This window comes from Acomys russatus, chromosome 13 (genome assembly GCF_903995435.1).
Source record: "Acomys russatus chromosome 13, mAcoRus1.1, whole genome shotgun sequence".
Taxonomy (NCBI): domain Eukaryota; kingdom Metazoa; phylum Chordata; class Mammalia; order Rodentia; family Muridae; genus Acomys; species Acomys russatus.
The window spans coordinates 34,523,160-34,548,315 of record NC_067149.1 but is presented as its reverse complement, the minus strand read 5'-3'; the positions used below and the strand labels follow the sequence as shown (position 1 = coordinate 34,548,315).

At 40.5% G+C, this 25,156-nt stretch overlaps 1 protein-coding gene and 1 pseudogene across 4 annotated transcripts in view; both read right to left on the bottom strand.

The window, feature by feature from the left end:
* Window positions 1-25,156, bottom strand: part of LOC127197235 (contactin-4) — a 746,803-nt gene that overhangs the window by 44,833 nt on the left and 676,814 nt on the right. The gene's annotated exons all lie outside the window — the stretch shown is intronic.
* Window positions 13,623-22,286, bottom strand: LOC127196910 (rRNA 2'-O-methyltransferase fibrillarin-like; annotated as a pseudogene).

Here is a 25,156-nt window from a genome sequence, read left to right as displayed (position 1 = left end):
GGTGTTGAGTTTCTTCTTGTGCTATTATGCTCATCAATAATCCCCTAACCCTGCTGGTTACTTCCTTTGCATCATTTTGTGCCTACCCATGATCATTTTGTGTCCTAGATTCTGGGCCCACAGATGCACTCATAGAGCTTTCCAACCCATCTCGTCATGCTTCATAGTCATTCTCATTTTTTTCTTTGTTCTAGGAAAGGAAATGAAGGGAAGGCTATTTAGTTTAAATTTTATTTAACATATAAAAAGTGAAAGCACATTACCAGGGGTTAGAAAGAAGGCTCATCTGCTAATGTGCATGACCCACAAGCATAAAGACTAGCATTTGGATCCCCAGCACCCACGTAATATCAGGTCAGTGGGCAGCCCCACTAATTCCAACACAAAGATAGAGAAAATGATCCTTCAGGCAAGTTGACTAGGCAAACTAGTTCTATCAGCAAGCTCTTCGTACAACTGAGAAACCCTGAATCAGAAAAGATGGAAAGTAATAGAAAGAAACTCCCAATATCAACGTTAACACACACATACACAGGTGAGTTTGCACAAACATGTGTACCCATGCACGAGAACATGTACACACATGAGTGCATGTATATAACACACATATCTACATGAGAATAAAAAAGTAAGACAAAATACATGACCAAACAAGACGCTAAGTCTAATTGGAGAGCAGATACCATTTAAAAGCTCAAGTTCTACACAAGAATAAACAGAATTAACCATTCCACTAAAATGTAAACAATAACTTTCTACACATTGCACACACAATGAGGAAAATCTTAGTAAATACACAAATAAAAATATTTACTGTGAGTTGCAACACATTGTGTGTGTGTGTGTATATATATATATATATTTATCTTCAGAGAAAAATTCATCCTTAAATAAATAAAATTAGTTGGGTCATTACATTCTACAGTTTATTTGTATGTCTTGAGGTTTTGTTTGTTTGGTGGTTGGGTGGCATGTTTGTTTTTCTGAAATAGTATCTTGCTATGCAGCCTGGGCGGCTCTGGAATTGCACTTTTGTCTCAGGCTCCTGAGTGTTAGGATTACAGGAATATGTCAGCACTTGGTCACTGTCATAGATTCTACATTGTAACATTCCCTCAACATGCACACATGCATACACATTCACACTCTCACACACGCACACCTACACCCATGTCCAATTTGCATCCTTTCCCCAGCATTACTTAGACAAAATAATTCATTCTTTTGGGGAGTTGAATGGGAGCATGAGATGGATGGGGTCTTGTAGGCTTTGAACATTTACAAAACTACTTTTTTCAGGATTCTTTAATGCTTATATCTCCCTTCCAGCCCATCTACCCTAGACAGTAGAGAAAAGAGGTTAATGGGAACAGGAGAAGTAGATCTTTTTAGACTCATTTCCTTGGAGTTATTCCACTTTTCATCATCAGGATTCCAGTAGACCCTTTAACCAGCAAAGCAGCAATTCAGCAAAGGTGACTGCAACCACAGCAGCTGAAATCTGGAGCAGCAGCTAGAACGCAGGAACCTAGAAGTATTCTCTGGAGTCTTTCTTTCTGGGAGCACCTCAAAGTGGAGCAATGAACAGACAAACAAAGGAGGTGATGCCAAAACCAAAGAGCAAAAAAAGCTAAGCCTTTTGTTTTGGGCATATATTTGGTGTATATTAAAATGTTTATCAGTTGGCAAAGACTGTGCCCCTCCAAGAGCAGCTCCTCTTCTAGTGGACAAACATCACATGTTCCCTACAAGCTTGTTTCCAGAGAACAAACACTGCAGACCCTCAGGCAAGTCAGTTTCACATCTCACACTTGGGATCAAAACAAAAACACGTTCATATCCACTACAGGGTATGGAGGTCCTTGAGAAATCCATGTGCACTTCCCTTTTCATGTTGTTTTATTATGGCTATTTACAGGTACAAATTCCATGCCCCTGAGTCTGAATGAGTATTCCCCTAAAAGGATGTAGGATCATCTGCCTTTTTGACAGCAGATAACCTAATTCACCCAAGCAGGGCCAGCCTGCAAATTAAAGTCTCCCCTTGGGAGATACTCTGCCAGCTCTGCCTGTCTCTAACAGTGGCTCCATTCCTCCAAACCATAAACATCAAAATGACAAAAATAAGATGGCTCAATTAAAAGCACAGGGAGGATGCTCTAAAAGCAGCAGGAAAGGAGCTGGGATGCTGACTGATCAGAACTCACCCTCATCTGTATGGTGGACGTAGCAGATGGGGGAGGAAGCATGGGCAGGACGATGTTCTACAGTTCTCCTTAGCTTTGTAACCTACAGAGGACAGCAAAGTATGTACCCTTTCCTGACTCCAGGTGTTTAATTGGTGCCTTGGTTCTTTTAGTAATGTGATAAGTGACATAAAAGAGTCCCCCCCCAGCCCCCACCAGTCACACAGAATAGAAACTGGAGACTCCTTTGTAAAACAATTTACAAACGGCCTGTGAGCAGAATACTTATGGTCTATTATCAAGGAGTAGAGAAAACAAATACAAAGCAGAGCTGTGCGATAAGAGTGATTGACACAAACAGAAATGTCACAAGCCAACCGAGGGTGGCAAGTGTGTTGTACAGCAAGCACTGTTGTGATTATCAAAGTTAGTAAAATTTCCTGGTTCCAATGTGTAGCAGAGTGCCTACTTAGTTACAAGAATAGAATTGTTCTAATGACACCCCAACACACATGGTTGCATTACAAGTCTTGGCTCAACTATTGATATCAAGTTGCTTATTCTTAAGAACAGATTATATAGCTTTTCCTGGAAATTATTCCTACTTTATCTGCTTACTCTTTTTTTCTCATGCCATCAGGGAAAGCCAACATTCTGGTTTTGAATGTATGCTATGCTGAAGTCATGGGGTCTCTGGGATGTCTTTGTAAATGCAAAGAATTTTCCAAAGGTGTCCAAGCCTCTATGATCAATAAGAATAGTCTGAAATCAGACTGGCCAGTAAGTAACCAGGGCTGGCTGAAGGGTTTGCTAAATTTACCATCTTGGTTTGACACTTTCCTTTTTAAAGCTTTCTTTATAGTTTAAAAGAAATAATCTAGAATAGACATTTGGAAAAAACGATTCTCAATGACAAATTAAATAAAGAACATCTTTATGTTAAAGTATAATTAGAACCCTTTGGTTGTGATGGAAGATGAAAAAAGATTCATACACATTTGCATCAAGTAATGATTAGATTTCTTTCTGGTTGAGAAGGAGGAATTATAGGACTGTTACTTTCACCTACGACACACAAGTAAATCTCCCATGAGTCACTGGGCATAGTGGTTACAAAGAGTCCCATTAGTGTCAACAAGACAGAATGAATCACACCATAAACACTACAAAAATATGGCACAATGAAGTCTCTGGTGATTAAAGAAATAGTCTTGAAGTTGAGCGACGTTTTCTGTATCTACTGATAGAAAAATAAGGGAGCATTTAGCTAGACTCAAAAAGAAATGACATGTATTTCTTGAGACAATGAAAATGAACGTTAAGACAAAGCAAAGTTACACGTGAGCACCTATCCCTATTCACACACAGGCTTCGGTGTAACGGGAGGATTAATATTTTAGACAGTAGATGGCGCTGCAACCTCGCAGAATGAGAACGCAACCCTTTATTCTGCTTAAGAGGCTCCTGTCAGCAATTTTCCTGTTTTCAGTTTCTTGAGTTTAAGGACTCTGGGAAAAAGGTTGTAATTCTTCCATCTATCCTAAAGCATGTGTCTGTGTTTGCTTATAGATTTGAGCCGAGGTCGCTGAGGTGTTCACAGAGCTTAAGAGAGAGGGTATTAATTCCTTGCTGGGCATTATTAGCTGGCCTTCCTTTATTTGGCATGGTGAGATTGATTTCTAAAGCCTTCTGCAGAACAGAATCCTGAGCAGACCCACATACCCCCAGCAGTCAGGTCCACCGCCGCTAGCTTGTCTTGGGGGGCTCGGCTGTCATTTTAAGTGAATCTTACTCTGGGATCCTATCAACAGAAGACAACTATTAACAGCTCCTTGGCTCCTGGCAATGGCTGCCCCTTTGGTAATCCTGCTGGAGGAGACATCACAAACTGCATTAAGGAGACTCTTCTTCCTGTTGCGCTTCCTGCTTCAGAGCTGAGTGGGTGCACACTTTCTCGAAATTTAATGGCAAATGAAAATCCGTAGAATTCTCAATTAAGGCTTTGTCAGTGTTCTAAATTTTGAGACAATGCCAATTACTGGAAAATGCTCTTGTAAGTCTGGGCAACTCTCTGGAGTAGGTTTGAGGGTCACTGCACAAGAGTACAGTTGTCCACCCCAGAAGAAGGGGAAATTTCCTTTTCATTGAGAATTTCTGACCCAAATTAAAAAAGAAAGAAAGAAAGAAAGAAAAAGAAAATCAATGCGAGGTAAGAGAAGTATAAAGCAACTTAATTCAGTTTATTTTCAGAGTGACGGCACAACTTTTCATGTTTTTAAAATTTGGTTGAGGGGACATCAAAATCTGAAGTCGAACAGGAAAGTTGGCAGAAAAGATGCAAAAACAGAGAAACTGACCAAGAAAGACATGGGTAAAGGGCATAGGACCTTCCATCTCATAAACACCAAACAGACCACACTCATGATAAAAGACAGTAACAAATGAGAGCTAGACAGGTAAGCAACAATAAAAACACGTAAACAGGCTGTCTCTTATGAAGCAATGCTCCATTTATTGGTCTTTAGGACATTAAAATAGAAACAAAAGGTGTTATGAGAAAGAACTTCCCACCATGCTCATGCCAGCAACGTTAATTAAACTCAGTGGGTCACCCATACCAAGAAATCAAAACCAAAGAGGGGCCAGCAAGATGGCTGGCTAGGTAAAGACATTGGACACCAAGCCTGGTGACCCACTTTGATCCCAAGAATCCACATAGTAGAAGGAGAGAACTGACTTAATGTTGTCCTTTCATCTTTCTTCTGCACACACATTCCAGGCCATGGGCAGGGGCATACACAGAGAGGGACACAGGCATGCACATGCACACATGCACACTTACACACACACACACAAAATATATATACACACATACATACATATACATATATACACACATACATATATATACATATATATAAAATAATTTTAACCTACTCAAATAAAGGACAAGATGTAAAAGTAGTAGGGGCCTTCTGGGAGGAAGGGGTTCATAGGGGAGGGCTGGAGATGAAAAAGGGATGCTGGGGGGTAAAAATGAGTAAAATGCATTATGTTGCTACTTTCATTAAAATGGTACCTGGAATGTAAGTCAGAGTTCAGACTTTACCCAATGTCTTATATTTCCCAAATCTACACTTAAGTCATCTACAAAGACAGATGGCCTTTGTCATTGTGATGAACACAGGACATCCACTCTATAGCATCATATATGGAAATACTGAGCAGAAGGTAGCAAAACAAACAAACAAACAATAGACCACATTAGTAAGTGATTTAGTGAAAGTCAGAAGGAGAATTAGCTATGTGGCTAGGACTTCATTAACTAAAAACATAACTTCCTCATTTCAGAAACATGAGCATTGCTTAAATTCAAACAAATAGAACCTTTGAAGGTTCATATGTATGAATGTATGCATATGTGTGTATGCGTGTGCATTCATTAATAAATTTTAGTTAAAAGGCAATTTATATACTTAAATTACTCATTAGAACCAACAGCTTATCATTGGTAGGAAAGATAGTAAGGGCAAGACCACATCTAAAATTCTAACAAATATAAATACATTATTTGACCAACTGATATTAAGTCCCTGGACTGATCTCTTGGGTTGCAGTGGGACAAAGTGAAGAAGACTTTGCCAATTTGCTACCATTTCTGATAAACTGATACTCACAAAGATATAGGTAAGAAAAACCAACTCACTCTTTAGATTACTCATAAGCAGGCCTAGTGTGCAAGGTGTATGGGTCTTTCTACTTACAGATTGTTCTGTAATTTACAAAACTCTTCCATCTGTTCTCTGTAAGAAAAAATAATCTTTCATTTTGTCACCATACCAGGACCGGCTCCTTTTCATAATCCCAAGTGGGATTCATTCACTGTAGGGTACGTGGTCAAATAGGAACCGAGAGAGTATTCACACACCCTTTACTAGAAACTAAGCCAGAGTTTACTCAGACATGGTGGCTAGTAGTTAGACCTTCAGAGGCAGAAGACATTTTCTTAAAGAAGCATTAGGGTTGATGTCAGTTAAAAAAAAAATCATCAGAAAGAAATGGATTAAACACATAGCCTGGTGTCTAAGAACCTAGTTGTCAACTCTGGGCACACAGCAATGGTGCATCAGTCACCATTTGGAAGTCATTTGGCATCTCAGATACGCAGTTTTCAAGGTGATGGCATTTGACAGTGTAGGAGGACTGTGGAGTTTTTATGGATCATTGTACGGATCGATGGATTTTTAATATGCTTCATAAACTCTGCTACATGGTGTGACATAAAAATGGTAGTATTAATGTTGGTAACAAAGATTTGCCTGGGAAGGAAAGGAAACAGTAGTTGTGAGAATTAGAAGAGTGTGACGACTAAGGAAGAGAGCTCTGTAATAAGTCATAGTTCCAAGGCAGCTGCTGGCTGCTTAGTAAAAGCCAGCAAAGATGACAAAGTAATTTCTGGTTCAAGCATGAATGCTCAAGTACAGGAGTTTATGTGCAATTGCCAGATGCTTCAAGCTAGCCGCTAAATCCAAAGACACTTCATGCGCCAACAACATTCTGGCATTTCAAGCCAGAGGGCTGCATAAATGTACATTCCAACAGGAAGAGATGTCATGGGAAAATTACCCAGAAGAAGTAACTGTGAAACCGACGAGAAAGGCTATGGAATCAAAAAGAATATAAACCACTGGCAAGAGAAGGAAATCAAATGTGGGTGCAGACTGGGACTAGACAGATGGTTCAGTAGGAAAAGCTTTCGCTCTGCAGTCGTGAGGATCAGGGTATGGACACTTAGCACCATATACAGGTTGGGTGGGGTGGGGGCTCTCTTGTAGTTTTAGGGCTTTTGACGAACAGAAGGGATCTTGGAGCAAGCTGGCTGGCCATACCAGCCAATCAATGAGCTCTGGGTTCAGTGAAAAACCTTGCCTTAGTAAACAAAGTGGAGCATAATGGTTGATGGCATCTGGTGTCAACAGTTGACTTCTACATGCACACCCACACACATGTACCCACACATACATGTGTCAAATGAACACACATACACATACATACATGTGCACCACATACATGGAAAAGGATAAAAGAAGAAACTGATAGCTTTTTAAAAATGGTGGTTAAAAATAAAAACAACAATCTTGCTTTTATTTTTTTTATAAGCATCATTCACTGCAGGGCAGTACGAGGTTACATTCATTTATGACTTTTTCAAAACATGATAATCCTTTGTCTCTAAGCAGAAGCTTTGATGCTAAGTGCTTCCCCTCTGTTATTCTGCAGGAAGAGTTAAAACTGCAGGGTGTATGTCAAGGTATATACTCAGGCAATGTGTATAGTAAATAGTTTTTCTTTGTTGTTTAGTTACTTGGTGAATCATTTATATGAGAAGAAATTTAAAAAATGAGCAAGTAGATTTCTTACTGATATCTAGTTTCTACTGGTTGGAAGTATTACTGTAGGTTCTCGGTCAAAACCATAGGAAAGACCATCATGAGCATCATATGTGTGTGTGTGTGTGTGTATATATATGTAATCATACTTGTCTGCTTGACAGCATACATATGTCCTGTGTTTTTCATGGGTCAGAGTCTTTACTGCATAACTGTACCCAAGACCTCACTATATATGAGCATTATGAGGCAAAGATGCCTCTCTTATGCAATGTGGATATATCTCACAGTCATTGGCATAACAGGTATCTGAATATCTAAAATGAGTAGGGCTGAGGAGATGATCCAGTGGGTAAATATCTCACTATGTAAGTGAAAAGACATGTATTTGAAGCTCCAGAATAAATCTAAAAGCCGCGTGCAGTAGTACCCGCCTGTGCTCTCAACATTCCTATGGAAACAGGGTGGTCAAAGACAAGACAACTCCTGGAAGGTTATCCTGGAGTAGGTAGTGGTAATAAAGAGACCCTACTTCAATCAGGGTGGAAGGCAACCCCAATACTGCTCTCTCTGAGCTCTACACACATACAGTAGACGTGCACAAAGATGCGCTCACACATACACACACACACACACACACACACACACACACACGGCAGAACATATGATCAGCAAACACAGGCAGTTCAGCTTTCTAGTCTATGACATAGGTTTCATCACCCTCCACATTTCTAACAGGCTACAGGCTACACTGCTAATTAAAGGAGAAAACAGGTACTGGTTCCCACCTCTGGTTGATTCTACAGCCCTGTAAGTTACTGATTTCTATTTCAGTATGACTACAGTTCACTGCTCACTTTAATTTGCTGTGAAAGAGGCACTTGGGTGGCTGCCAATGCACAGGTATAAATGAAATCTGCCAAATTCTCTTTTTACTCTGAAAGATTGTGACATGCTGTGTTGGAACAAGAGATATTTTCTGGAGTCAAGACACGAAAGGTAGATGAAGAAATGGGAACCAGGCTGAGTACAAAGTGATGAGGAAAGCATCCAAGAGCAAAAGCATAGGACTCCATATTGGGAAGACAGGGAAGCACCACTGGAATATGTCCCTACATAGAGTAACAACTTGACTGGAGACAAAAAAAAAAAAAATAGCTAATTTAAAATCATGTAGAAAATTAGGGCCCTTAGGTGAGCGATAGTTTAGGGATTAGGGGTGAAGACCATGGGCAGTGCAGACAGAATTCCCAAAATTTTAGTTGTGTTTCTTCTACCTCCTACCATATTGACCACTGGGAAATTAAATATTTTCTTAGTACATTATTTTCTCTTGATTTAATTGAAATAGCAACACATCTCTTATACCTTGAGAATTGATAGATAAATTTATGAAATGTTCCCAGAGTACCACTACATAATAAGAACCCAATATGTGTTGTCTTTATTGTTTGAGGCTTTCATACATGCATATAATGTGCTTTGACCACCCCATTATTTTCTTCCTTTCAATTCGTCCCTTGTCCTCCTTACCTTTTTTTTATCTGCGAACTTCATATGCTCTTTAAAAACGGGTGTGTTCAGTGCTTCCAGTCTATGCATGCCCTTTGGGCCACGCATACGGTCTATCTAGAGCTACACTACCAATTGACTCTCCTTTTACCAGAAACCACACAGTGTCAGTAGATCATCATCTAGGATGGGAATTTATGAGCTTCTTACCTATCCCTTGTTGATCCCTGCTTGATCTTGTTCAAGTCTTATGAATTTAGTCATAGCCCCTGTGAATTCATGTGTGCAATAGCCCTGGCATGATGGGAAAACCGTTGTGTCATGGTCATATACTACCTCTGGCTCTTAACATCTTTCCCCCACTCTTTTTTTTTTTTATAACTATTTATTTATTTTGGTTTTGTTTTTTGTTTTTCGAGACAGGGTTTCTCTGTGTAGCCTTGGCTGTCCTAGACTTGCTTTTGTAGACCAGGCTGGCCTCAAACTCACAGCGATCCGCCTGCCTCTGCCTCCTGAGTGCTGGGATTAAAGGCGTGTGCCACCACGCCCGGCTTTTCCCCCCACTCTTTTAAGATGTTCCCTGCACCTTAAAGGAGCAGGTGCAGTATCTGTGTCTCATCTAGAGCTGGGAACTCCATAATCTCTTATTTTCTCCACTCTGATCAGCTATGGGTCTCTGTATTAATTGTCATCTACTACAGAAAGAAAACACTCTGATGAGAGTGGAGAGATACACTAGTTTATAAAAATAAATACTCATAGGGCAATTCCAACTTATGTCAATTTAGTAGAATAATGGCAGGAAGTTCTTTCTTAGGGTCTGTGACTTACTTATCCATAGGTTCTTAAACTAGACAACAGTACCAGGAATGACTTCCATTTGTGAAACAAGCTCTAAATCCAAGCAGAAAATGATTGGTTATTCCCATAACATTTGTGCCACCACCTAATCAGTGGGCATGTTTGGGTAGGCCAGTCCTTACGCTGTCACACAGAGTTGGTAGCTGATTAAGACTGTTGGTTACTTTTCTCTGGCAATATGTGCTAACTTTTACTAAGAAAGTAACCAAATCAGAGATGCTGACAAACTTAGCTTAGAGTAAATATGGTGATCTTTACAATGGCCGTAACAACATACATGATCTCAAATGATAGTTCATTGAAGACATAATTCTTCACTGAAAGAATTCCTTTCTTGTGTAACAATAGATATTTGTACCATTTATATCCAAACTGAACATTTATTTCTATGTGAATTCTGATCACTAGAGATTCTAGAATCTAGACAGAAGGCTATTCTTAAAAACTATAAGTAGTTAAAAAAATTACTAAGCACTTGACTCGGAAATATCTAGAAAGAAATTTTGATTCTGCTGCTTGCCAGTCATCTGATTCTAAATAAGCTTCTTGACTTGAAAGTTAGGTATTATTTATTTATGTATCTCTCTATGGTGTGTGTGTGTGTGTGTGTGTGTGTGTGTGTGTGTGTGTGTGTGTGTGTGTCCTTGCTAAGAGGGCACTTGCAGAGGTCAGAGTTTGGTATCAGGATATATTTTTTTCATCTGTTTTTAACTCTATTTTTTAAGGAAAGAGTCTGTATTTAATTCAATTTGGCTAGGTTGGCTGGACAGTGGGCTCCTGGGATCCACCTGTCTTTGTTTCCTCCCATGGTTTGGCACTGAGGTTACAGGCATGTGTCACTATACCTGGCTTTTATCTGAGTGCTGGTAATTTGAACTCACATCTTCATGGTTGTACAATAAGTTTGTTACTCATTGAGTTATCTTCTCCATCTTTAGACTATTTATTTTTAGTCTGGAATAGTCTTATGGCTCCATACACTACGACAAACATTTTAAGCTCTTGATAAAAGTTATTGCTCCATCAATCACTACCTCTAGCATTGCACACCCATTTGTGCTTGTGTCCAAGTATTTTAAATCCATAAATTTTTAGATATAGGCAGCATCTACAAACACACATGCATTGGAGGAGGGAGCGAAGAAATTTTAGTTAGAGAAGAAAAATATGCCTATGTAAGTCTACTAAACAATACCATGGACGTCTAACTTGTAACTAAGCCCACTTAAAACTCTTCAAGGAAATCAAAGAAGAAGTAGAATTGACAGCCACTAATATTGATAACAAATGCCTAGGAAAATTTGCTGCTAGTAAATGAACCATGAGAAAATTATCATTGTGCATGAAGATTTTCTTGCCAGGACAATGTACAAACACCTAGATAAATAGTACAGGTGCCTCCGTGCTCATTTGCCAGGGCAACACACCAAGTAGAAAGACGATCCCCAGAATGACATCAAGTCAAAGGATTATTATGCTTGTTGAATCCACACTCCAGACTTCCATTAACTCTCTGGACATCATCAGACGCTGTGAAAAATGCTGAAGACAGGACAATATGACCCTGAACTGAGAAGATTAATAACCGGTGAATAACTAAACTAGTTCACTGATCGTTTGCTATGCTGATTTCTACAGCTATCCTAATGGATTATTTGAGTAGTTTATGGGGCATAGCCAAAAATAGACTTTATTGAGGGACATGAAAGTTCACAGCATAGCTTAAATGAGTGGCATATTTGGCTTTGCAGCACAGAATCTTTTCAAATCTTTATTTCTCTCCTCTTATTTTCTGTTTTATAATTCTCCAGAAGCCATAAATTGCTCAAGGACAAAGGGCTGCTTTGGGGACCATCAGGACAGGGTCCTAGATGCACTGTATGACTGCTCATCTCACAGGGGCACCTAAGGCATGCTGCTGGTCTTTGTACAGTGATAAGACATCTGGGGGCAGGGATGAGGGAGCAACCTTCAGGTGGGCAACTCACTCTTCAACAGAAGTCAGGAAACTTTCAGGTCTGCATTACAACACAGGCATGTATTTAAATAATGCTAAACACAGACTTACAATTCTCATCATGTTATGGCTGGGTGGCACTCACACTCCATTTCTGTTTCTTTTACAAGCTCAGTTCAAGCACTTAATAGTTATATAAATAACCTGACAATAAGACCTTTAAAAAATGCAGGTGAAGCACAGGAGGCTTAATTTCAGAGGTCCTTTCTTATGTGTGCTATTTGTCTCTTCAGAAATGACCCAAAGTAATTTATGCACTTGGAAGATTTTACAAGGTTAGAAGAATAACAGAGAAATAAAAATAATTGCAAGGAATATGTATAAGCACTCTGCTAACTTCTTTTCATGTTATCTTGTTCCCTTTTCATCATAACTCTATTAGGGAGTCATTTAACACTTCTTTAAATAGAGATGGAGTGGGCTTTTTTTCTTCTCATAAGTCTAGAAGGCAGAAAGAATGATTGAAAGGCATTTTTTTAAATTGGGGGTGTGGGGAAGCAATTAGATGGATAGTGAACAAGAGTTCCTGAAACTTTTTTTTTTTTTTGAAACAGAGAATAGCTGTTTATTTTGTCACATAGGATGTGAAGGCCCTGGCACAATCTTTTGCTAGTGGGATACTTAAAGACAATCTTGCACTATGGTGAAAGCTTACGTATGGATGCAAGTTTAACCTTATCTATTAGGTAGTTGGGCTCGCCATGGTTTGTTTAAGGTTCTGCCTTTCTGCGAAGTGAAACATGCTCTTTCCAAAAAGGCACTCATGCTATACAGGTGACCATTGTTGTATTGATGTCACATGTTTAAACACTCCTCCCACTCTCATCATTCAGCAAGGCTTTTAAATACATCGTTGCAGTTTACACTGTCCTTTGCGGCCTCCTCCCTTTAAAATATTCTTTGAAACTTTCATTGTGATTGCTATGGCTGGGCTTGGTTTATGGTGGATTTGTATCACTATGCATTGCCCTTCCTTAGGTTTGTTGCAGTACCTGTTCAGGTCGTCTTCAGGCCGTTCTACTTGTTAATTCCTGAAACTTGTTAGCAGTGGGGAAAGACAGGCAGGAAGGAAGTCCACCTTTATAAAACATCCTCCAAAAATCCCCAAAGTGGTCTGCCTGATGTGCAGCAGCAGAGCTCTCATTGGCTGAGTGTTGTTAGAAGCAGCTGGGCCTGCAAAATCTGTACTATTCCACACACTGCAGCAACTAGCATCCCCACCTGCGAAATATGCTTAGATCTTACTTTAAAGTAGCTAATATGCAAGAGGTTCTCTGAGCCAGAGGATAGAAGATCAAATTGAGATAGAACAAGTAGAGATATAGTAAATGTTCAAATAACTGAAAGCTAATATTCCCTTTTTTTTTCTCAATATGATTTCAAAGGCAACTTATGCCTTCTAAAGAGTAGGAAGACTGGATAGTATTTATAAGCAGCAATCAGCCTAAAACAACAACAACAAAACCTATAAATTCTGATGAGGTTGAAGAATTTTCCAAGGAAATGATTCAATCATATGAAACACATATACAAAAAGTTTTTATCCACAGGTCATAATTTAAAGAACATAGACATCTCCATAACAGTACTGGAGTTTGGATGACAGTGGAACAACACTTCCAAATGCAAAGGGAAATTTGTTCCTATCCTAGAATTCTATTCCCAGACAAATGGGATCCTCTTCTTGGCCAAGTTGATGAGGTCACAGCCAGACCAGTAAGAGAACTCAACTGCTGCATAGACCAGACCATCTGAGCCAACGATATCAGAGATGTGGGAGACGGTAGTGCCTGAGGCTGCACCAAGGTAGAGCACCTTGACCCTGGGCTTGGTGTGGATTTGGTCTATGACACCAAGGATTACTGCTGCTAGTTTGGAGCGGAAGGGGTTCCAGGCTCAGTACTCAATTTTGTTATCTCCCTTGAAATAGAGACTCTCTTCTCTCTATACACAGATTCTCCAGGGACAAGATTCTTTGTGACTAGTGCATCCTTCTTTCTGTGACAGTTAAAGACGCCTTCATACTAACGTAGTTCCACCATCACATTCTTCCCTGACTGGTTTCCTCTTTTGCCTTCTTTGACCCTGGTTGCCCCCAGTCTGCCTCCTCCCCTACCTCCTCAGTCCCTGAAGCCACCACCTCCACCCAGACATCGACCTTCACCAAAACCTCCTCATCCACCAGTCCACTGCCAAAGCCTCCGTGGCCTCCTCTTCCTCTTCCTCCTCTACCGCCTCTGTCACCAAAGCCTCTTCTGCCACCAAAACCACCCCCATGGGCCTGAAACCTGGTTTCTTACTGTATTCTGGTAACGCAGCTCCAGCATCTGCAGTGTCCCCCACCTCCACGAGTCTCAGGATTTCTAAGATTGAAGGTTCTTAAAGTAGCCAGTCATATAGCATCTATAGTAAATGGTAGAGAATGGAGTACATGCCTCCCTGCCTGCTTGTGTGTGCTGAGCCTGGTTTCATAATGCTTATACAATTCAGGAGCTCCCTGTCACCCATGATGGGCTGGCTCTTCCCACACCAATTGAATTAATTTATACAGTCCTCCAGACATGTGCATAGTCCAACTCAACGGAGGCAATCCTTTACTGAGACTCTTTTTTCAGGTGACTCTAGGTCAAATTGACTTTAGTGCTAACCATCATTAAAGACACTTTAAATGCTCAAAAAACTTTTGAGCAGGCTGTTTTGCCACACACGTGTAATTCCTGTAATGCAGGCACTGTGACAGAGGACCATGAGTTGCAGGTCAGCCCAGAGTACACATCAAGTTCTTGTCTGAGAAACAAAACATGGGGCTGAGGTGATGACATATTGACACTCACATAAATACCAACACACACACACACACACACACACACACGGCAAATACATAACAAAACAAGGCACACAAAACCCTAGTACATTTTGGAAAATAGTTCAGAAGCTTGAGATTTGACTTAGTAATGTCAATATTTTGTAAAACTAACAAATATAGACACGGGGGAAAATGGCAGGAAGGAAAACATGGAAGAGGGCTTCTGAGATAGCTGAGCAGGCAAAAATGCTTGCTACAAAGGTTGGCTACCTACCTGCGATAAACCCCTGAGTTAAAATGATACAAAGAGAAAACTGACTCCGATAAGGTGTCCTTTGACTTCACTTTCGGGCATGTCCCCTCAACAACCATATGCACAGTAAATAAATAAATTAATCAGTAAAATACAATAACAATAATGTGAAAAAGGAAGAAAAAGAGGAACCAGGAGAGTAGAAAAGGGAAAAGGAGAGAAAAGTGATCGTAACTGCCGTGGGAACAACACAGAATAATTATAATTGTAGCTACAGATTAATGAGCTAGCCAGGACTATGATTGACTTATTATAGGAAGAGGTTTGAAATAAAATTAAAGATATTTATTTATTTAAGGTAGGACTTCACTATGCAAGCTAGGCTGGTCAGCCTCTTATTTTTCCTTTGGCTTCTGGGGTAGCAGGGACTGAAGGCGTGTCCTACATGTTTAGTTTAGAACTTGTTTTTTTGTAAGTCAGAAGATAATCCATGAAACCAAAGGATCAAGAGATGTGACTATGGGGATGTGACTTACAGATGAAAATCAATACCAAACCAAAGGACAGCAAAGGCCAAGTGAGTGGAAGCTGTCGCCTCGAGGAAAGGCGAAGCAACGGGCAGGAAGGTTGCTATTCATGTTAAGCCTTTTAGAAATATGAGAGTCTTATTTTTCTCTCTATCTCTGGGGGAAAACATAAATTTAGAAAATATAAAACTGTAAGGCAGACACTAAGACTCAGAAAGTTCACACAATTAAGTAGTAAAAAAGCTTCCTCTTGATATGTAGGCAGTGTGTGTGTGTGTGTGTGTGTGTGTGTGTGTGTGTGTGTGTGTGTTCATGCATGCATTCAAGCATGTGTGTGCACAGGCCAGATACCTTGAGGATCATTCCCTCAGGAATCATCTACATTGCATTTTGTGAGACAGGGTCTCTCATTGACTTGGCGTTCCCTAAGTTAGGATGGCTAGCCAGTGAGCCCCAGCCTGTCTTATATGTTTTATAGTATGTATCTCACCATAGTTTAAAAAAAAACTTTGGAGTGGTTTGTGGTGACACACACCTGCAATCCCAGCATACAGGTGTAGTGGAATCTTAATTCAGAACATGGCTGCTCATCAAAAAAAGACCTTCTAGGTCTGTATGATCCGGCTGGAATACAGGCATGCCTTTAATGCCAGGAGACAGAGGCAAGCAGATCTGTGGGTTTATGTCCAGCCCGGTATAGAATAAGTTTCAGCTAAAGAAAAGCTTAGATCCAGGCAAGATGGTACACACCTGTAATCCCAGTACACAGGAGACAGAGGCATGTGGATCTCTGAGTTCTAGTCAGTTTTGTTCAGTCAGTTTGGTTGAGTCAGTGAGTTGAGAGACAGTACAGTGGAGTTGAACTTGGGGCAGTACGGTTCATGGAATTCAGAGGCAGTTTTACCAGGAGAGTTTTACAGAGACAGGTTGAAAAGAGAACAAGCTACACACAGATGAAAACAAACCAGAGAATGAGAAGGAGGCAGAAGATCAGAACAGATTGCTAGAGTTAGTTTGAGGCCAAGTGGAGCAATTCAGTCAGAGGCAGAGAGAGAAGTCAGATTGAATCAGTCAGCTTGAAGAGGCATTTGAGCCAGAACAACTGAGGTAAGCCAGTCAGACAGAGTTTAGAAAGAACTAGAAAGGGTGAGCTTATTCTGCAGTAAGTCTCCAATAAGGTTATACAGAAGCTGGAAGCTTTCAGGACTAGGTCTAGCTTAGCAGATGGAGGCAGTTAGCCTCTGAAATGACAATTACTTCAGGAGAATAAAGGATACTTTTACACTCAAGCACTGTGGCAGGAGGAATGTGTGCATGTGTGTGTGTGTGTGTGTGTGTGTGTGTGTGTGTGTGTGTGTGTGTATGTGTGTGTGTGCACGTGCTCTGGTTTTGTGCATATGCCTGCTATCTGTGTATGTACATGTGTGCTAGTGTATATGTGAGTAAGCCCCTAGCCTATGTGTGTTGGCTTCCTCAGAGCTGAAATTTTAAGTGTATGCTACTACACCTGGCTTTTTGTGTGGGTACTAGAAATTGAACTCAAGACCTCCTATTTGTTCAGCAAGCACTTCACCAGCCGAGCAGTCTCCTTAGCCTTCTGTAGACACTCTCAAGTACCAGAAAGCCAGTGGGCTCTCAAAGGCTGAGTTGCCTTAGGAAGGAAAGACCTCTCCTTTCTTAAAAATAAAACAGAATACATTCATGAGGCAGGACATAGTAAGTCAGAGTACACATACGAGGAGTGATGAATGATTAAATCACTGCAGGTAGCATTTTGTTCTTCCTAATCACTAAAAAAACAAAACAAAACAAAACAAAACAAAAAACAAACCCTTTCGCTAACTTAAGAAAAGTGTACATATTTATATAAGGCAGTGTGATAATCTGATATTCATAAACAGTGTCTAGAGATCAAATTGGGGAGATTAAGATTTCCATTGCATCATCATTTCTTTGTTTTGGGGACTTCTATCCTGCTTTATAAATAACCGGAAGACCTGTCATTTACAGCATCTTTGTGTCTGGGAACATGTTGCGTGCTCTCTTTCCAGTGCTGCTTTGCAGATAGGTGGCTTATCAGTCTCATTTTACAAAGAAAGGATCTGAAGCTCAGAGAGGAAGGAGGTAAACTGTTTTCAGAGAAGAAGTCAAAGGCCATCCTAAGAACCCCAAACACTGTATTTTAAGCTTCCTCATCAGGTTTAATGACCTGTGGATATTGTCAAACTTTATAAAAGATTCTCCCATTTGTTCAGGGTAAAAAACCCTGTTTCTGTGCCTTGCTGCTATTATGTCTCAGATATGAGTGCTATAATTGGCTTGCTTTCTTTGGAGGTTCTGTGACAGATCAAGTGTCGTCATTCTGAGTTCTGCTGTCTCACATTCATGTAGGAGAAAGGCAGTTTACTGCTTGCCCCACTGTACCTCCAAACAGAAGTTTAGATAGGATGGTTTAGCACTGTTCCTAGACTGACATGGAGGAGGGGCTTAGGACCTGCTGAAAGCTGTCCAAGCTTCATGTCTACACTCCTTCCCAGGAATTAACACCTCACATCTTCTAACAGAAACCATTGTCTCGAACATGGAACCATACAGTCCTCACAGGTCTGAGTAACATGCTGAGATTAATTTGTTTTGCTGAGGTTAATTTCTTATCTGAAGGACCCCCAAGAGGAGTCCATCTCAGAAACACCACTACCACAATACTCAACATTGGGTTGACCTACGTCCTTGTTTTCCCAGGGAAGACCTGGTTTGTCTCTGCAGTTCTAGGGTACCCACAGCACTCTGTATAACCTGACTGTAATAAAATGGCTATTTCACGCCCTTATGATACTTTACAATTTGTTTTTATGTTACTATGCTGTGAGTTACTCAGGACTTATGCTGGGACTTTCTTGTTCACGTGTTAAGATTTGTTCTACTCTGATACTGAGGCATAATGAAGGTGGGTAAAGGGATTTTTTAACCTCTTTACTTTTTCCTCTCTCTTTATCCAGAAAATAAACAAAAATTTTATTAACCTAATGCATTACTCTGCATACTGTCTTAAAATAAAAGCAGGTTCATTTCCCAGGTGCATTAAATGAAACCAAGCTATTTGACAAATGACAGGATCATGCAGGTCAGACATTACAGTTAACCACAGGCAGAGCCAGGTGACACCTTTTGTTGGCTACTGATTAAAATGAGCTGATATCCATCTTTATGAGTGAAGAATAAGTCACTGGCACTACAGAAGGGATGGTAATCTTACAGAGAAGGTCAATCAGATACATAGAAATTATTTTTGCTCCTTGATGAATTTGCAAGTCACCCAGAGATCAATCACACACCTCAGCTACCCACATCACTGTCCTACCCAGCAGGAAGGATTCAGAGGAGACGGACATGGGTTTGTCAGAGAACTAGTAAAAAGCACACCACGCTGCGGGTCGAAACAGTTTTGCCTGCTGAGTGTATTGATTTGTGGGTGTCATAATACTTGCATGACAGTAAACAGCATAAATATAAGAAGTAAATATATAATGATGGTTTACTTTTGCCTGAGAAGGGGATGACTAATCTCTCAGATCTCCAGGCGGTGACACAACCACTGATGGATCTTGGTGTATTGTTTAGAGAAGTGTAGCAATACACAGAGGCATGCACTTTGAGATATTGTTCCTCGGTAAGTGGCAGTAGAAATCATGGAGGCAGGTGTAAAAAACGCACAAGCACAATGGTGGGTACGTGGCTAGACACCAAGAGCCATCAAGTATTTTATACATTTAGAATTAGAATACATTAGAATTAGAATACATTTTATACATATAGAAGTATACAATTCTAATGTTTGTAACTGGACAGATTACTCATTTTATAGATGAGGATACCAGAACTTTTAAAGATTAGTTTGTCGCCACATAACAGATCTACTAACAATGGTAGCTTTGGATTGTAAAACTATGCCTGTTTCATATAAAAATGCATGTCTGTATTCTACGGAAGACCTCACTCTCCCTAGTCTACTTACAAATTTACTCAGCACTTAATTTAAAGATTTACTTTATATGCCTGTGTATGGGCTTGAGTATATACATAGGCACCAAGTGTGTGTGTGTGTGTGTGTGTGTGTGTGTGTGTGTGTGTGTGTGTGTGAGAGAGAGAGAGAGAGAGAGAGAGAGAGAGACAGAGACAGAGAGACAGAGACAGAGACAGAGAGACAGAGACAGAGAGACAGAGAGACAGAGACAGACAGAGAGACAGAGACAGAGACAGAGAGACAGAGACAGAGACAGAGAGACAGAGACAGACAGAGAGACAGAGACAGAGACAGAGAAGTATTTAATGTTTAAGAGGCCAGATGAGGGTTTCAGATGGTCTGGAACTGGAATTACAACTGCTTGGGAGCCACCTAATGCAAGTATTGGGAATCAAAGTTGGGTCCTCTGCAAGAACAGCAGTGCTCTTACCAGCCAAGCTATCTCTCTAGACTCCCAATCATGCTTTTATTTTTCCAAGAAAGGATCTCCTTATGTGGCTCTGGGTGTCCTACAGCTCTCTATGTAGACCAGGCTGACCTTGAACTCACTAAAGATGAACTTATTAAAGGTGTGTGCCACTGTGCCTGGCATACAATCATGCATTTTAAAAGATGCTATATTTTCTTTTTTGCATGTATGTGTATGGTACAAATTGATGTAAGTATGCACATCCAATTGTGTGGGCACTTGTACATGACGTGTGTGTGTGTGTGTGTGTGTGTGTGTGTGTGTGTGCCCCAGAGGTTTATGCCTGGAAGAAAGGCTTTCATGATGCTACATTTTACCCACAAGTGTCTATAAAGGTATTTGGTTTTGAATATGTGAAACTTTCAAAACAGGAGAATGACACTGTAAGAGATTCAAAGAATATCAGAATCCCCTCCTAGATTTTGAAAGGGAGATCTTCACCTTGTCTCCAAAGCTCAGACTGCCTTCATCCAGCCACACTCTGCTGTGGTCACAGTGCAGAATCCTGAGGCAGAACTCCTGCCCTGAAGAGCTGTAGCAGTGGAATGCCACTCTAGTGGGTATAGAAGGTTTTATGTGTATTTCCAAGAATGCAGTGGCATAGACAAATGCTTAGAGGATATGGCTATTTGGTCAGCTGCTGGAGTTCTGAATTGATGAGCTCTGAGTAGAGAAAAAGATGGAATAACTATTTGTGTTTGGAGATCGTATTGAATAACATCAGCATGTCATCAAACACTGGAATTTGATTCAGCGTGGCAACTTGATCCTTTTGCAGATGGACTGGTTGGCAAAACTGCCCATGCTGTTTAAATTGTAATTTTTCTCCTTTCCTTTCAGAGATCATAACCTGAATTTGTTTGAAATGAGTGTTCCCATAATGCAACTCTCTTGCACATGAGAGATTTCATATTATTTTTCACCAGGAAACTGAGTTATACTCCCAGATAGACTTTTTGCTTTATAGACTTACAAAAATATTTGAAATGAGAGTGTGTTGATGGTTTCCTCTAATAGTTTCATAGAAATTTAAGAAAAGAGGCTTTAATTCTTTGTGATGAAGTCTTTTTATTTTTGGGAAGAGAAAACTGGAGTCTGGGGGATACACCCTATCCAGTTCACACCATTCGTCACTAATAGATCCAGGACCAATCAACAAGTACAGAGGGGAGGGGAATAATGGGAAAATGGGAGGGAGGGAAGAATGGGGAATACAAGGGATGGGATAAACATTGAGATGTAACAAGAATAAATTAATAAAAAAATTAAAAAAAAAAAGAAGTACAGAGGGTCCCAGTTCTTTCCCCTCTGCTGAGATCATCCTATATTCATACAGTTTCAAAAGGATTATATTTTGGAAGCGGAAGAGACAGCCTAATCAGTGGAGTCCTTGCCTTGCAACTATAAGAACCTGAGTGCAACCCTTACAATGCATATGAAAAACAGCCGAACATAGTGATGCATGCACACAGTCACAGCCCTGTGAAGGCAGAGACAGGTGGGACCCATCAGTCAGCAACCTAATCTACTTAGTGAGTTTCAAGTCTGTTAAAAAAAAAAAAATCAAGGTGGATGACAATTGAGAAAAGATACCTGATGTTGTCTTCTGGCCTCTACACACACATACATATAAACCTATCCAGACTCACACATAGACACATTCACTCACCTTCACAGAAAGAAAAGAAAGCTACACATTTTCAAGGCTGTACTCAGAATGTAGCACAGTGTCTTCTGCTTTATTGTTTCTCTTCAGTGCTAAAGCTGAACTGTGCACTTTCCCAGATGGCAATCTACAAAGGTAAGCTAACCAAGAGGTAGAGGTTTGTTGTCTATAATTTACGGTCCTTCCCCACTTTATACGAGAACTTCTGTACAGAAGAAGGTTCACTAATGATTTCCACTGGGAAATGACACCTTGATTTCTGTAGCAGAGGGCCTCACACAAACTGTGTCAATCAAGCGTACTACTCAATCAGTTAGAAATATTCATGGAAATGGGAAAATGGGTTCACAGTCTTCTTGTGACCATGATTTCAGTAACACTAATCTACAGGGACCCAGTTGCTTTGACGGTTGACAGAATCCCCAGTCAGCAGCTGGGGAAAGGCAAAGACAGGACTAATTTGTTTCTTGGTGAGAGGTGACAAACCTGCCTTCATTTGCTTCAGATTTCTCGGTGATAATGGCTTGTATTTTCTTGTCCCAATTAACCACAGACTGCTCCTGAGAAGCCCACATCCACGCAGAAACCTGAGCTTCTTTCCCACTGATAACCTCTGGTTATAGACACTGCGAGAAATGCAGATTGAGTGTGGAATCATAAATGCAAGGAGTTGGAATATTTCCTTCTCCAGTTTTCTCACATCCGTAACAACACAGTCAGGTTTTATTTACCTGATGTTTAACAACTGGAAACAATTGAAATAACACAGTTAATTATGATTGGCATCTGCCTCTTTAGAGGACCTATTTGCAACTAGTTCTAAGCCTATATATTTGAACAGGATATTAGTCACTGGACTCCATAAAGCCCCAACACATGAATAAACATAAATGGGATCTTTTTGCTGGATACTATCTTAGACTATGTTACTTGAGACAATATTGTTTATATTATAGAACAACCTTTTTTTAAAAACCCACAATGCACTGCTGATAATGGCTAAGTTGATGCCAGAAGGGAAGAAAAAGTTCCATGGCAGTCTGCAATTAAAAAACAAAACAAAACAAAACAAAACAAAGTAAATTACAAGCAGGAGCACATTTTCTCAGGAGTTAGGAAAACACTAGGGCAGAGATTAAAATCAGAGGATGCTAGTACTTTGGAGACAGAGATGAGAGGGGCTCACAGGTCAATGTTTATTCAGGGAAGGTCCTAAGAAAGTTGAGATGAATAGAATGCCCTCAACAGGCCACTCAGACCACACATTCCCTTGGATGCACGACTTCTCTCTGCAGTGTTTCCCCAGTGCAGAGGTCCAGTCAACAACAATAGAAAAATCAGGAATTTTATATTTTCAGTGGCCTACTTGTTTGCAGCTTTTTACCTTTTACTTGACATGAATAAGCCCCTGTAGTTACCTCCCATCTCCTCTGCTCCTGCCCTCTCAGGTCACCGAGAGTTTCAAAGCTCTTTAAATGTCTGTAAATAATGACCATCCTTCCTCATTCTGCCCTCTGTGAGTCTTCTGTAGCTTACCCAGCCTGACTCCCCATAGCTGTTGCTTTTATTGTTATCCCAGATGCCACTCTTTAAGCTGACATCAAATCTTAAAGTCTATCTGGAAATAAAGCAACATCCTCCCCTGGTTTTTACTGCTCCTACTGCTCTGGTAGATCTTAAAGGTTTTGCTCTTTCGCTTAGGATACTATATTGCAGTCTAGATTTAATTTGCATTTTTAGAAAGCATAGAGTGTAATTGAGCCATCAATTGCTTTATGGTCAACTAAAACCTCTAACACAAGCCTGACCCTGAAATTCATCAGGAGCTTAGAACCTGAATGCAAATCTATATTTATGATGATTAAAATGAAACTTGTCACATTTGGCTCCCAAGATGATCTTTTCAAGGTAATTCTGAATGCCGACTCTGTCATTTAATCTATCCCCTAGTGATTCATATGATCAGCATTCACTCTGCATGTTATCAGCAATGCCCAGTGCTGCTGATAAGAAATTTCAATAGCAAAAGGTTGAGGAAGGGAAGTAATAACCAGAGGTCTACCATCACCAGTGACATTGCTGTCCCCTACACAGCCATGCCGAGACTTTAACTTGCAACACAACACTATTAAAGGTGGGCAGGGGGCTCGAGAGATGGCTCAGGGGTTAAGAGCTTGTGCTGTTCATCCAAGGCCACTTGAATCTAATTCCCAGAACCTATATCAGGTAGCTCACAAACACCTGCCATTCCAGCTCCAGAGATCTGCCACCCTCTTCTGGGTTCTGATGGTACCTGCATTCAGGTGTACATACCACCCACAAACATACATACACACAAACAAATGTTCTTGGTTTTGTTTTGTTTTAAGAGCAGGCTTTGTAAAGTGGCTTAGTCATGTGAATGATTAAGTTCCTTTCAGCAAGAGTTTCAGAGGAAGTCTACCCCTTCCACCTGGTCTGTTTCTTGGACCACATGGCAGCATTGGTACTCTACAGGGATGCAGCAACAAAGAGTCATCTTGGAAGTAGGGGTCAGGCCCTCACCACACATCAAGTCTACAGGCAACTCCAGAGACATGAGACACACATTATGAATGGACTAAGATAATTTTCTGGCCAGCTTTGGGGTGACATGTGACCTAGTTTTTGCTCCTCTTTTACTCCTATCTTCTTAACCATGAACACATCATAGAAGCTTTTCTTTCTTTCACAGATATTATTCTTTTAGGTATTATTCTTAATAGCAAGAAGAAGAGGGTCCTAGAAACCTACAAGTAGAACATTATGATAGGCAGATTTGGGCCCAGAGGTCCCGCTCAAACTAAGGCAACAGCCAAGGACAATACAGGCGGTAAACTTTAAGCCCCTACCCAGATCTAGCCAACGGTCAGAACATTCTCCACAGTTGAGTGACTTTCTCACGTACTCTGGTGCCTCATATTTGACCGTGTCCCCTGGAGGGGGAGACCTGGTGGCACTCAGAGGAAGGACAGCAGGTTGCCAAGAAGAGACTTGATACCCTATGAGCATATACAGGGGGAGGTAATCCCCCTCAGGAACAGTCATAGGGGAGGGAAATAATGGGAAAATGGGGGGGGGGGGAGAATAGGAGGATACAAGGGATGGGATAAACATTGAGATGTAACAAGAATATTAATAATAAAAGAAGAAATAAACATATTTATATGAAAATAAATTTAATCTACTGCTCAAAAATCTATCCTTGTAGGGTCTGGAAAGATGGCTCACCTGTGAAGAACATTTGCTACTTGTGCAAAGGCCCCAAATTCAGTTCCTGGCACCCACAGTGAGTGGCTCACAAACACCAGTGATTCATGTTCTAGGGAATCCGATGCCTTTTTCTGGCCTCCACAGACATGTGCACTCATACAGTGCACATACACTGAGCCGTACACATATCAAAGAAAATAAAATAAAGACAATC